Source organism: Colias croceus, chromosome 4, assembly GCF_905220415.1.
Source record: "Colias croceus chromosome 4, ilColCroc2.1".
In the NCBI taxonomy this organism is placed as follows: Eukaryota; Metazoa; Arthropoda; class Insecta; order Lepidoptera; family Pieridae; genus Colias; species Colias croceus.
In genome coordinates, this window is record NC_059540.1 from 3,578,558 (window position 1) to 3,594,100 (window position 15,543).

General features: G+C 31.2%; 1 protein-coding gene across 1 annotated transcript in view; it reads right to left on the minus strand.

Annotated features, from left to right (window-relative positions):
• The window catches only part of LOC123690846, an 89,829-nt gene that overhangs the window by 25,763 nt on the left and 48,523 nt on the right, over positions 1-15,543 (minus strand). The gene's annotated exons all lie outside the window — the stretch shown is intronic.

Sequence of the window (15,543 nt, forward strand, 5' to 3'; positions counted from 1 at the left end):
AAGCCGGGGCGGACCGCTAGTTAAATTATATATTTGATACAAAATTATGTGTAATCATAGATGGTAATTAGACACGAATACCTATAGTCAATACTTTTATTGTTCATTTATTTCTTATATTTCTATATTTATATTAATACTTAACCAAAATACAATACCTAATGTAAAGTAATCAATAAAATTTTCTAATAGATATGAAGCTCGTAAGGATGACATAAATAAAATACCTTCGTAAAAGAAACATTTCATTTAGAATAATATTTCTTCAGCGATTTATCTAAAAAAACCTGTGAAATGTAAAGAAAAGACGCCATTAGTGTAGCATTAATGATAATCCTGGCTCGTAATCGAGTGTTGTTTGTTAAGGTACTGTTATTCAGAAAGGCTGAATTTCGCAGATATTTTTTTTCATTACATTGCTGTAAGTGTGAGGATTAGCAATAAATCTTAACAAAACAAACGAGCAAGCTACGCGTGATCCTTAAAAGGGTACTTGAAGCTTATAAATGGGCATAAAAGTAAACCCATATCAGGTCTGAAGTACTGAATTTATTTAACAAGTCTAAAAACACTTAAAATCTCATTTATTTGGAGAATAAATTGTTACTAAGATTTTTAATTGTTTATTACAAACTTTATATATCACCCAAACACATAAATAAAAGCTAAAAACGTCTACGTAAAAATCTAAAGAAAAATTCCTATAAAAAATTTATTTTCCAACAAGCACTTGATCTGGATGGAAATATAACTGGTCAATTTTTCCACAAGGCAACATTATTTATCTCTCTAGTGTATAATAAGTCATATCAGTCTATACCGTTGTTTCAGTTATTTGCCTCAGCGCTATTGACGTCTATGTACATTTTCTCTAGGAGGGTCGCCACAAAGCGAGCAGCCTCGCGAAGCAATTGCCACACGAAGCACCTCAGTTTATACGTGTAGTTTATTGAAATTTTACATGAACTTAGTATTAAAATATAGAGGACGTAATTCTATTTCTGGGCCTGTGGGTCAATAAAGTTTATCCCCAAGTTTGTGGAGTCACCGTCCAGAGACACGAGCGGCGACAATGCTTTAATAAGTTCTATAGTTAAGAAGACTATGAATAAGTTAAGATTTATGGATTAAAAAAAACTTTTAACAATTCAAAATAGTTATACAAAAAGTTGACCGAGCTGATCCCGCGGCAATTGCTTCGCGAGGCTGCTCGCTCTATGCAGACCGCATATCGATATTGGATAGTATGAAGGATAGGCGCCATCAATATACCGACATTCCAATTCACTTTACAACCTCGTGAAATACGCTGTGAATTTTGATTGTAACTCCGTAAACACTCGTTATGGCGATTGTTCGAATCTAAGAGCAATTAACCTATAGAGTTCTTATATTAAGACAGAACAAAATACATATTTTCTAATCTACTTACTCTTAGTCAATAACAGCATAAGCCAGATTGAGATAGCGATAGAGTATCTGCACTGTCTTCAAACGTAGCGCGCCGGCAGTCAGTTTGTTTTCCAACCAGCTGGTGGGCTCAGTGCGTCAAGTGTTTTTAACGAAATATTTAGAAAATATAAAGTGTACAGTGTTTCTTTTTATTTGTCAGTGTGCTAAAATAACTATTGTATGTTTAGCAACCGGCTATCACTAGTCGAATGGGAGTTTTGGATAAAAACAATGTAAAAATATCTTTCCATCGGTAAGTGATTTTCAGCAAATTGATAAATATTTATGTTTTAAACCTATTTGAAGGTTTTATCAAGCGCTTTTTTGTAATTTTATGTTGTAACTGTAACATTTACCCACTTTATGGGGTTGTGGAATATAAAATAATGAAATAATTTTTAAAAAACGTCACAATAATATCACGTTTGGCATTTTGTTTACCACCGTAGTGTTGTAACACATCTAGCGTATATTATCGATTTATGACAAAAAATCTATTTCATATTAACGTTGATTTATTTATTTTGTTTCATAAATCAGATTTATATGTAGTTGTTGTTGCAAATAATAGATGTAAATTTTTTACCACAGGAAAATAAAACATACCACGTGGTTGTTTTATTTGCCCTATGTGTTTTAGTTTTCGTTTGTTGTTTATTAATTTCTCTTTCAGATTATTAATAAATTCATTTTTTTTTAGATTTCCAGAGCTAAATAAAAAATGGGTGTAAAACGTGAGACATGAGTTGATTGGACGCCGCCACAATTTGCAATATTGTGTTCACTGCATTTCGAGCCTACGTGTTATCAAGATGGATACTCTAGAAGAATTGTGCAATCTTACGCTTACGTTTTTTTTTGTTCCTGTAGATAATAAATACATTTGATTAAAGAGAGTGAATTTTTATTTTGAAATTTTTTACACATAAGTTACCTACTTTAAATGTGTAACTATGTGAAAATTAAACGGTTGATTAAATGACAGTTCTCATAGATGAGAAACTACTATTGAAATACATACTTAATATACATGCGTTTTCAAAGAAAAACCCGCATAGTTCCCATTCCTGTTGGATTTACGGGATCAAAAGTAATTTTTCCAAATTTCATTGTAATCGGTTTAGTAGTATTCGCGTGAAAGAGTAACAAACATCCATCCTCACAAACTTTCGATTTATTAGTAGGATGTTAGGAAAATGTTTTCATTAAGACTGTCCTTTTATTAACTTGTTAAAATGCTGCATGATTCCTTCATGCTGACTGTGCCTTTCTCCTCACTCCCTTAACTTTATCATCATTTCCTTCTTTATTTTAAATTACATTTCAAGTTTTAAAATTTCTTTTATAATGTACTACTTTTCCGCCCGCGTTTTTAAAGAAAATCCTGCACAGTTCCCGTTCACGTGGGATTTCCGGGATAAAACCTAACCTATGTGTGTATGTACAAAATTTCATTGTAATCGGTTCCGCAGTGAAAGAGTAACATCCCTTCTCACATAATTTCGCATTTATTATATACGTAGGATTAAACAAATAATGTATTCAACTGAAATTAATTATAAGTTTTGTTTTTTTATTATTTATTATTTCACGAAACCGTAAATGCAAAATACATTCACGATTTTATCGATTGAAGCACATCCCATCACTATCACCTTCTATCTATCTAAATACGTACCTATAGTAAAAATGGTGCCATGACTATGTTGAAACGTAGCTTGTTGTCTATAGCTGTCTCATTATTTCATACGACGTTTTCTTTAGATAGAGAGAAACAAATATATGTAAATTGTATACGCTCGATACAAGTACTCTATAGGTTAATTGCTCTTAGGTTCGAATAATCTAATATCAATGAATGATCCTTTTATAGGTTATAACGTGAAATGATGGTATTATGTATACTGTTATTTAGATTTTTATTAGAGAATTGTATAGTATTTTATTGATTACAGCCGTATTTCCAACTGACTTAAAAAAAGAAGATGTTCCCTATGGATGTTCCGAATTCCACTTTTTTTGTTGGTTTTTTCAGAGATTTCGACATAAACTCAAACTCAGACTCAAACATTCATTTATTCAATTAGACTACTATTTAGTAGCACTTTCGAATCATCATTACATAATTATTTTAACATTTACCACCGATTCGGAAATACATATTTAACCCATATTTAACCCAGACTGGATTTTAATAATATATTTTTTTTTATTTGAAAGCTTAAAAGGAAAGGTGTCTTTCATGTGGTCTAGTTATTGTGCTAAAAATAATTATTATATCTGTATATTCAATTTTAAATATACGGGAAATAAAATAAAAACGCTTAGCTTTCTGTAGCGTTTAGCGTTTACTGTATTATCTATTCTGTGCTTTCTGTTGAAGTTGCTAGTATAAAAGCATGAACATTAAGACGTAGCACAATGTTTTATATTGCGTTTCTCCTTGACCCTTCTAATCTTGCAATATCTAATCTACAATGTATTTACAGGTCAGGTATCAAGTTATCCGCATTTGTAGTTATTTTCCTTATGAATTAATGCAACGTTGAAATAAAACCGACAAGTCGTTTTGTATGTTCATATTTATTACTATAGATGTTTATTAATTTTACTGATATAATAAAAGCGACATCATCATCATCATCATCAGCCCATATACGTTCCCACTGCTGGGACACGGGCCTCCTATGAGGGTACAGGCCATAATCCACCACGCTGGCCAAGTGCGTGTTGGCGGATGACACATGTCGTCGAACGTTTCCTCACGATGTTTTCCTTCACCGTTCGAGCAGTGGTGATGTTACAACATGCGCAGATAAATTGAAAAATCAATTTATTTCCTGCGCGCTCGCCTGGTCTCGAACCCCGGACTTATCGATTCGAAGTCCGAGGTCTCACCACTGAGCCACCACTGCTCTCAAAATGCTTTAATCAAAAGCGACAAGAATGAAATACGAAAGATTAATTATGAATATTTTTTACTTTATTTCGTGGAAAAACTACTGGAAAGACACAATTGGTGTTCATTTTTACATTCCTAACATCCTACGAAAGAAATTTTATAGGAGCTATTTAAAGACATTCTATTATTCAAATAATTTTCAATTTAAATCGTAAAAAAAAACATTTTCTTTTTCTTTATTATTTTAGTATAGAATATGTGCGATACAATATCATATAATGTTTTTGGCAAAATAAGGATTTATTTAAAAAAAAATATTGTTTAATTGCCGCTTTCCTTTGAATCGTAGCGCATTCGTACGAATCGTGCCTAGGGGCTCGGACGTTGTTTATACGACGTTCGACCCAACTACCCTCACTTTGCTAATAGTGGTTGATTTGATACATTATTATTACATTCAAACTAATATTTAACCCAGTCTTGCGTGTTATTTCTTATATTATAATATTTTCATAGTTATACAACCACAAAACCGTAGGCTAAAGCACGTATTCCTAAAGATCCAAGTCAACCGCTTCATATGAACTAATATTTATTTTCACATATCAAACGCGGGACGAAAACAAAAATGTTTACGCAAAACTATTCCATATTTACTAACGTGAGTGAATTCAGTTTGATCACGAAGTTTATTGCTCTACGTTCATAGCAATTTCTTTTTTCCGGCTCAATCCAATGTTTTATGGTTTCCGTCTTAGTACCGCCCTAATTGATTACTTGGTCAAGGAAAATTCTTTGTAAGTCATACACATACATTGCATGTGGTGGATCATTGTTTTGATTTTTTTACACCACTTATTCGTCTACGGGACTAACCATTCTTATATCAACTCATTTTCCTGAACTAATACCAAGTACTATCACTACATAGTAGTTATAAAACAAATTCGCTTTCTCTGTCCCTATGTCACTTTGTATGCTTAAATCTTTATAACTACGCAACGGATTTTAATCCGGTTTTTGTAATGGATAGAGTGATTCAAGAGGAAGTTTTTAATAATATATAATTTATTAAGTTTTAGACAAAACGGGCGAAACCGCGGATGGAAATCTAGTTTATTATAATATATTCTGTGCTAATACTGCTAATATGTTTCTGATAACTATTTATTTTAAAAGCGAATGACGTAGATATGGTATAAGCCTCTTCGAATTACACAATTCAATTGTATAAATTAATATCATAATATGTATTAAGCCACAGACAAGCGGTTGAAACGTGCCTGAAACAGTCTTCAAACACCTTTAACTCGGTTTGGCAGAACGTGTGCTAATGGATCTTCACTTTGCACTTTACGCGAACTAAGAGCTCCTTTACAGATCAAATATCTTTGATATAAAATACGTATCGATTCCACGAGTGAATTTGATGTAATTTTCGGCTCGAACGCCTGCGTTAATGGACTATGGGTTGGACCGACTGCAATTCACGAGGTCTATTTTGTTCAAGTGAAATACAGCTACGTAGGATCTATTTAGCTTTTCACATGCTTTCGGGTTGGATATTGGTCAGCAAAATTCAGGTGTTGCTATAAATGCTTATATTTGGTGTGGTCCATATCTGTAGCATAGCCTGTTATGTATTTTGATATAATTGTGAGTATCTTGATAAAACGTTGAATTTATGAAAAACACCAATTCTCTAAAAGTGTAACGAATAGGAATTCTATTGTGGCAAAAGTTAAAAAGATTTGCGCCAAGATTTTGTGAGCAGTTTTGAATACATTCACAACTTCCAAACTTTCTAACCACAAACTTTCATTTAAGAGTTAGGTAAGTTACGAGTTTAAACTACACATATAACAGGGTAATATTTTCTAGCAGTTCCACGTATTGATGCAATAATATATTATGTATCGTATGAGCCATATTCGATGGAAGTATATGCAATATGCATATTATATAGGTACCTTGCAATTAGTTCAGCTCATTTGTAATAATTGACTATTATAGCCCAATGACGACATTAACGATGTTGATGCTGCATTAAATGGGTATTACGTAATTAGATTATATTCATATATATACTCTAGTTATAATAATATAATAATTTCATTGGTAAACTAGCCATTTTGAAGTTTTATACCGTACCAATAAATTAAAATTTTTAACTTACTAAACCCTCTCTTACTATATGCACAGATAAATAATATTATATTAATAATTTAAATGAATAAAAATCTTCTAATAAAAATATTATAAAGCCATTAAAATGTTAGCAGTATAATTATTAATATTTCCTAAAACTGCTAAAGTTTCCGGACGTCTGATTATAAATTCAATTTCTGATAACTCCTTTGGCTAATTACTATTCCGTCAATGTTTGTATCAGTTCAATACGAGCTTAAAGATAACCCAACTGAATAGATAGTTACCTAAAGAGGGGCCAAATTGTGAATGTCACTACGAGTAATTTCAAGATATCCGAAATTAAAGATAATCCAACTGAAAAGATAGGCACTAATAATAAGGACCAAACACTGGAATGTGACTACCACTTTCAATTTCAGGATTATAAGCAGCACTTCTATACTAACTTAACGATAACCCAAATAAAAAGAAAGGCACCTATTAGAGGAACTAAATACTGGAATGTGACTACCACTATCAATTTCAGGATTACAAATGTGTTCAATTGTATTTGACATTCAGTATTCGATCAAAGCTAAGTTCACCGCCAATTGAATAAGTGGGCGCTAGATTAGCTAAGTGAAGCATGGACAGACATGATATGGGCGGATAATCGTGATTACAAAACGAGACAATCATTTGCAAATGACGTGTGCGATAGTTAATGGAATCTAGTACTGTATCCGTGAATTATGCTTATTCGAATGAAAAGGTTCATAGATAAATGAATAAAAGTTTTTGGACGTAACGACCCCTTATTGACGTATTTTGTCCACTATAAAATAAGTTCTATAAATAACGTTTTACATAGAACCTTCATACCTCGCTGCGTATCCATGGGATTATACCCAACCAAAGCGCCACCTAGCGGAACTTTAGTACAAAAAAGTCCACGTTCATAACTAAAATCACGATGCACGTTCCCCGCTGCATTATTAATTAGTACTTTCCGCGTAACCGCGCCTGTATTCAGGATGTTCAAACAGTCTCTGGGAACTGTTGGTTAACGCGAAATTAAATATTCAACGGACAATATTGCGTCTCCGTAAAGGACTGGCCTCTTGTCTTGTGTGAGAGAATCGGGCATTTTTGATTAAAACCAGATATTGCTTCGGATTAAATTCTTTAGCTTAGAGTGGGATATTGTGAATTGTTCTATTCTAGGAATAACGGTTATGAGAAAAGCATTTGAATATTGAGATGTTTTTGCGGTTTGAGGCGCTTATTTCTCAAAACTATTACAATGAGTATCACTTACACATGAGAAATAAGATTAGTATAATTTTAACATGCTTAGCGTGATAGCGTCATGCTTACGACGATGAATTAAACAATTAGGTATTAATTATTATTACAATTAGATTAGATTTTATATTCATGTTATTTAATTTCTTACTTTTACAAAAAGATTTATGGCTTTTTACTTTATTACATTACTGAGTTAAAGTATGCGAACGTATCATCAAATGTATCACCACATCAAACAACATTAATCATATTAAGTTTCTAATTAATAAAAACAATGGGTCATTTTTTCAGTCAAAAGAAATAAAAAAATATAGAAATAGACTATCGAGAACATCGATTTCCAATAGAGATCTACATTCTATATGTTATTTAGTTCACTTTCAAGAGAAATTGCTCGAAACTCGACTCAAAGGGTACCGCTGAACGAGTACAAAAATGATACAAAGCCAGAAACTTTATACCTCTGTTCAAAGGGGCATCGATTCGGGTTAAGCCCTTAACTAATAAATCAGAAGACTTTCCAATCGAAACACCGCAGCGACTGCATTTGCGTGCCAACTACGGCGGTTTGGCGAGTCAAAGACAATATATCACGATTTTTAATCTGTTATTCTAAAATTGAATGGAACATTTTTATGATTGTAGTTTATTTTTACTCTGTGCTCAACTTCTAAATTTGAATGTAACACGCTTTTTATAAGCTTCTATCACCAGTGTGTTTGTATGTAACCGACTCTTTTCGACTGGATTATGACCCACTTTAAACAGAAAGATTTTATTAAAACTTTGTACACTTATTAAAATTCGAGAACAATAATTATTTAATGAGTGTAATAATTAATTAAAATTTGTATTTTATTTAGTTTCTTTTCAACTATTTATTATTAATTAGTTATCTCTAAAGTCTTGTCTTGTTTTGGTAACCGAAACTAGTTGATTTTTAGGAACTTAAATTATTCGTGTAACATGAAATCATAAGTAATATTTTTTCACAATTCACTACTACATTTCCATCTAAATATCACTACATTAACATCAAAATCCTACGTCACCCTATACCCTCATTTAAGGCTAATAAACAGAATGTTCGCATTAGAACGTGAAACAGGTCAGGCGTCCGCGGACCGGTGACCGGAAATGATTTTTGTCTTCATGCACCAATGTGACGCCATTTTGAAATCACTCCGGATTAATATGTTACATGTGTTTAATTTGGAAAGTGGAGTAAAATATTATATTTCCTTACTTGAAAAAATATGACTGAATCTATGAAATATTGTTGGAAATTATTTGTTTCGATATTTAAAGGATCTTTCTGAGTGTATTACAAGAAAAAATCGTATAATTCTAGTTTAAAAAAATGAAAAAGTAATACATTATTTTTCAATCATTTCATGCCAGTTTTAACATCTATGATGTTACACATCTTTGAAATTTTTTCTATAAATGCAACATAAAAACTTCCAGATTTTTTTTTTTGCAATTTGAACAAAAGAAGTTTTTGACTGTGAATGACTGATAAAACGTCACCGATAAGGAATAACTTGACTATTTATAATTTTCTTCATGATTACCTACAAATTAATTACATATTATAGAAATAGAAACAAGCTTATTTAGTTCAGAATCACTTAGACTGCACGCTTCAATAATTGATTGCAGTCACAAATATCCCAATAGTAGAATAGGTCAAACCACAATTCGCTTTTCAAAGCAACCCTTATTAACTCCAGAAGCCTGAGATTTAATATCGAACCTTTAACAAAAGCCAATTATTATTGATTCAAGGAAATATTGAGGTGTAGAGATCTTTACAATTATTCTATTTCATATGGATCTTGTATAGACAGTGCTTTGCAATTTTTTATATGTTGTATTTTGTTTCTGCAGATGTACCTACTTCTATTTTTTAAAGCACTTACATTTATACAGTCGATAAATTACAATTATATTAAAATTCTTATCATAACATATGCCACACGACTGTCGATTTACAGCAATACTTCATTAGAAACTAAATATTTAAAACCAATATTTTATATGAAATTTTTTATTCAAAATATTATGATCCAACGAAGTGAGGAGTGGGGGCCTAGTGACATAAAATACAGGTAATTTTTATTGCCTAGTTCAGGCACACTAATTTATATGTACTGAAAATTTGTTAACTTATTTTATGTAACAGATGTGAGAAAATAAACTCTTTTTTATAATTTTTAATTATGAAAGCACAAAACCAAATTAAATAGATTCAACCACAGATGATTCAACCTTTGCTAAACTTAAAACTACACAAGACCAATTAGACAAAATCGATAAACTTTAACAAACTCGATAAGTAATAGAAAACTCTATAATTACATACAAATTAAATAGCGAAGTTCTTTTCACAAACGACTTTTGAAATTAAATGGGGGACGGTAATGAAGTATGAAGTAACTAAGGCGAAACGTTACGAGACCATTAATTAGAGAAATGAGTTTACGAAGCTTATTTGCAAAGTCAACCGTGGAAATGTTGGCCACTATCAGCTGCCCCGAATATATTTTACTATCCTTGTTTAGGTTATTGGATATTATATATTCAATTTTGTATCTTTGGAATAGAGGCACGTAACTACTGTTTGGGTTTGTGATTATAATTTGATTATGTTTATGTAAGCATTTTTAATACTTTTTGATCGATAGGTAGACCAATATGTTGAGACTTGTTATTATGAAATAAATAAATAAATAAAATAAATAAATGTTTCATCTCATGAGAAGCAGCGATGTAGCTTAGTTTTCTTGTTTAAGATGACACACAAATATTGCAGTAGTCATAATGCCTAAAACAAAGCTTGTTCTCTCTTCAAAAGAATCGTTTTTACACTAATCCAACTATTTTACCTGAAATGTTTTTTATCGTAACACAAAAAAAAACTACGGACGTAAAAAGACCATTCAATTTCTGTTTAAGATAAAAGACATTCCTACTCGGTTCTTAAAGTGCGTCATTACAGCCCCAAAGCTGTTGAGAAGATCAGGTGAATGGGAACGGTTGCTACAATATTGCAAATAACGCCTACGTGTACGGTTTGGTCTTTTTTGTATATTCATGTGCTATTTCTGCTAACTCTTACCACTGGCTTGGTACAGTTACACATCAGTGCAAAACTTAAAGGTCTAGGATACAATTCCCGGTGAGGAAAAGGAACAAGTGAAAAAATGTGTCAGTCTGGCAGGACAAAGAATGCTGATAAATTCCTCGACTTTTTACATAGGTACGTGTTTTAAAAAAATTTGATCAGAAATAAATGACGCATCTGCCTACAAAAAGACATGGGATATCTTTTATTTTTACGGAAATATATTGTTTTACCTGAGACAAAACAAGTTCTAGGAATTTCCAAGAGCACTAGCTTTACAATTACATAGTTTCCTAGAATCTTTAAAACATAAAACCAGACTACTTTGTAACGGGTGACGTCAATTACCTTATTATATATCTTCTTCTTATATATAAAAATGAATCGCAAAATGTGTTGGTAAGCGCATAACTCGAGAACGGCTGAACTGATTTCGTTAATTCTTTATTTATAATATTCCTTGAAGTACGAGGATGGTTCTTATGGAGAGAAAACGTAAACATGTACCACGGGCGAAGCCAGGGCGGACCGCTAGTTATTTTTAATTATTTCTTTTTTTCGTTGAAGCTTATTATTAGAAGTAAACAGCGTTATTTCAATTTAGAAATATTTCAGATGTTCTATAAATTATATTTTCAGAATAACGAGTACTTATATTTAAAAATATTTCATATCGATAAGTAGATAATATGTAATTTAATTATCAGAATCTTCGAAGCTATAATTACTGATTTGATCGTTTTGTTATATTTTAATTAAAAAACAATAGATACAAATTAAAATACTTCATATCGTTTTAAGCGATAAAGAATCTGATAATATTTATTATTTTACAATATTCCCCATTAAAATATTCAGCATTCATAAAACATCTGTTTCAGTGTCAGTTTTCCTTGAAAGAGATTCATTTTCCAAAATAAAGGCGAAAATACCATCTCAGATAATATCAAACTGAGCGTAATGCAGCTGTCGACTTTTCTGACTTTCACACCTTTTTTACTTTTTATCATCTTGCTTCGTATTATCTTACAGATTTTTAGTGTTTTCGATAAACCTTCATTTTAGCAAGAATAATAATTAAAAAACGTAATATGGAAGCAGTTAAGGTAGGAAGCTACGAAAATTCGTAGAACCGACTTCTTTCTACATAATATTGTATTTAAAAAAAGCCTTTCACTGCGTCTCTAAGGCAGATGATAATATGTCTTTCTATTCGCTATAAACTCAAAAACTACTGCACAGATTTAAATTTAGTTTTCATCAATGGATAGATAGCGTGTCTCTCGAAGTATATGACTTGATAAGTCTTAGACTCTCTTCTTAGTCTAAAACTGCTTACGTATAAAATATTCACTTCAATGCGCTTACATCATTGTGACGTCAAAATTGATCGCTTTAGGACACAGTGACCTTCAATCCCTTACATTTAATTCGAGTATGAGCCGGTCGTCCGAATGATTTCACTTTTCATTCAACATGAATAGAATCCCCTAGGAATCTCTGTATAGCGTTCTCTGTTTACTTTGTACACAAAAACCTATCCACACTGTAGTTTAATAGCTGTTTTTATGATCTTACCGGCAAATCTGTAAGCTATAAAAGACGCTGTTAAATGAACGTTTTATTTACTCGAGTAATGTGTTTGTTGCTATATTATTCTATTATCTACTTGTTTTCAATTAAAAACTCGTATATAAAAATAAAGAGTATAAAAATAATACCGTTGATATGTAAGTACAAGCAGTAAAATTAAACAAAATCAAACTAAAATAATTATTTACGAAACACACTGTTTACATTCCAAGCGGATGAAACTCAGAATCAAACTATTGAATTGAAGTAAAGTTTGATACATGAATATTGTTTCTAAATTGACTTTTGAAATATTGTCATTTCAAAAATCAATAAGTAATAAAATGTAAGCTCGAGTTACAAAAGGTCCTTCGAAACTCAGATTAACTTGACATTACACCTAGCCCAGGCAACTGAGAATTGTCACGTAAGCAGAAGAAGACATAAGGTCCAAATTTCATTTTAATACATTTCGACTTTCGTTTGACCTGTTACACTGCCCTATTTAAAATTGTATCTCAATTTCAAACAATAAATCCAATCGAAAGTGTAGCTCAATTAGTTCAGAGCGACGTTCAACCAAATCCAATATTTGTTTTCGAATTAAATCAATTACATAATATTATAACATTGCCTTGTAACATACTAACTAGTATAATTGAATTTATACTATTAGTTTCTCTTTATGTAACGTTTTCCTGAGAGACACATATTGATCGTCGGTCATTCCAGATAAATTAAGGTCGGAAACAAAATGGCTATTCTAATTTCTCACGAACCCTTTCTCATTTATTTTCATAGACAGCAGAAATAACAAACGCTTAAACGCCTATGTACTATGTTATATGTCGGGCTGCGGCCTTACTTGCGTGGTAACCGAGTAAATAGTTGACTGTGTAATAATGCAGATTAACCAGAAGTTTTAAGCAGATCAAATCCTATTTTTACGCAGAGACCCATTTACTGTAATATTTTTTCGTTACGCGTGACATTTTTCCGTTACGCGCCATCTTTTTCTCATCCCTACCCCGCGTGATACGACGTATTTCTGTAAAGTTGCATAAAGTACATAAATTATTTTTTGAAAAATAAGGTCATAAAGAAGTTTCACTTCTGTGTTTACTGTGTACACTAGTACACGCACACATTTTTTTTATAATATCTAAATATAAGAAATAATAAACGCGGTCACAAAAAGGCAATAAAATCAATAAGCGTAAATAAATTTGAGCAAGGATACTTCTTTTGAATTTTAGAGCCATTTATAAAACATGAAAGGAAAGCTATTTCAATAGGCTTAAAAGTTGCCGAATTCGTTCAATGATTAAATCATTACAAGATGTAAAGATTATCTTTTCCAAACGCTTTCAAACTAAAAATTTTCAACTAAATATTTATTTCTTTTGTATTTATTCTTAGTTCAAAAAAGCTAACCAATTTATTTTAGTTTTATAGTCAAGTCACGTTCCACCCGCGTTAATCGTGTGTTTCTTATAAACCTAATGTACCAATATCATGAGAACTATATTTATAAATTTTAACCTTTGAAAATATTTCCAAAAGGGTATCATTTAAACTATCACCAATTTAATTAGTTTTGTGTTTCTTAAATAATAGGGTTTGTCCTCAAAATAGTAGATCTGTCACCAAAATGTAGTCACCAAACAATGCAAAATCAGTTCCACAATAAATCACCTAAAATCCTGAGATATAAGGTCTAGTACCATATAAATGTTTTTGTATGTATTATAATAGGTGTGTCCTAATAAGTATTTAAGCAAAATAATTTAAAGAGATCACCAATAAATCATATTATGTTACTAAAAGTTAAAATAATCAATATTTATTCTTAAAAATAATAACCACTGAATAATCAGCTCTGGTTTAATAGCTGACTAATGGTTAGCATAATTGTATATAAAACACTTAATTAAAGTTAAAATAATCAATATTTATTGTTAAAAAACAATAATCACTGAATAATCAGCGCTGGTTTGGATTTCGAAGGGCGCCCCCTTTTTCTTTTCTGGCCGATAAGCACATTTTTTTGCTTCTGGTGGGGGTTTGGCCAGCTTTAAGCGTATGGCTAATCCGTTAATATGTTTGCACATGTCAATTTTTAAAGCGCGCCAATTTGTCTCCGCCCCTTTGATCATTTTTTCATTAAAATTATAAATTGATGTATTAAATTGATAACGAATACTATTAATTTATTATCTGAACGAAATAAAATGTTACTACTGTATAGGTGACAAAATATCAAATAAAAAGGAGTCGCAGTCAGGGATCGATAATCGATTTATTTGGTGACAGATCTACCATTCTGAGCACAGAGCTATTATTTAAGTAACAAAACTGTTATTATAAGAACGAAGTTTATATTCATGTAATGCAATATAATTTTATTGGTTATCGATCTCTTATTTTACAAATATATTAACATTCTTTTGATAATTCATACCTGGGAACAATTTTTGTTTATCTGAGAACGAAAATATTTCGTGGTGATATATCTATTTATTAGGTGATACAACTTGATGACAAATATAAATTTTGGTGATAGAAAATATAGTTCCCTTTCCAAAATTATACATAATTTAAAAACCAACGAGAACTAATCCATGACAGGCCCACATAAATTTCCATCCTAAATATACTCTCCAAATTTTGTTTCCACGATGAAAATGCGCAGCTTGTCCATTTCTAATTTCCATACATATTTTTGTAAATCAAATGTTGTAGGTAATCAATCTCGTAAGCACGACAAATAACAATTAACAACTTTTAATAAAAACAATCAACTTTCATAATCTTTGGCGTTATTAATTTTATTGTTCAACCCATAAGCTTGTAAAATCTTATCTAAAATGTTAATATATCTTTTTTAAAGTTTACTAATGAAACTAAGCACGCCAATTAACAATTAACAACTTTTAATAAAAACAATCCATTTTTATAACCTTTTGCGTTTATTAATTTTATTAACCGACTTCAAAAAAAGGAGGAGGTTATCAATTCGGCCGGTATTTTTTTTTATGTATGTACACCGATT